Consider the following 897-nt stretch of genomic DNA (forward strand, 5'->3'; position numbering starts at 1 on the left):
AGGGAAAGTAAGAATGAAAGCTTTCGGTATGTGTTACTGGGGGGTCAGACTGCTTTAATTCAGGCAGTCTGTCTGGGTAGTTCTTATTTCATTGTAGGTGACTCTTGTAAATCCATTTATATACCTCTAAATCATAAAGAAACCTTAAAGTAACAGTAGATGTATAAATACCACAAGAGAATTCATGGACATAGAGAAGCAGAATATAAGTGAGAACTAGACTCAGGCAAAGCTCAGAAAAAAAAAAAAGGTTTTACAGGTTGTGCTGGCTTTTGCTTTTGAGAGCACTCAAATCATGTACCTGAACACAGAAAAAAAGCAACTGCTGACTCTCTCATACGCAGGATGGGAAAATCACAAATCTACAGCAGTATTCTGAGTAATACTAAATTTTCATTTGGATTTCACTGCCGTTAGCAGTGTAGGAGCGTAACTTATTTTGGTTTAAGGAAGCAGCCATTGAGGGCTGGACTTGCGCTACATGGAACTGTCATTGGGATACTGTCAGATTTTGATAGCTCGTGAAAGAGCTCTGTTTTCTAAAGTTAAGTCAGATGGCTTTTGTGATTAATTCACAGCATTATTTCTCTTTCTGTGTGCAGCCTACTTAGCTATTCTCTGGGTTAAATTTAAGAAATGTGATCACTCAAAGCAGTGATCGTGCATGGACTAAGCTCTGCATGGTCAGAGCAGAAGCATTAGGCATGCCAAATCAGGGTTGTGCTGTCTTATCTAAACTGGAAGTCGTCCAGGATTTTGCAAGCCTTGTGTGAAATCTGTTTTCTTTTTCTATGTGTCCCTGAGCAATTTTCCATGCTTTGAATAGTTAGAGGTCTAACTTTGTATGGTGAGTCTGCAGATGTCCATACAAAGCACTTGACATGTGAAACAGCAGGA

This window comes from Egretta garzetta, unplaced genomic scaffold (genome assembly GCF_000687185.1).
Source record: "Egretta garzetta isolate BGI_Z169 unplaced genomic scaffold, ASM68718v1 scaffold397, whole genome shotgun sequence".
Lineage (NCBI taxonomy): Eukaryota > Metazoa > Chordata > Aves > Pelecaniformes > Ardeidae > Egretta > Egretta garzetta.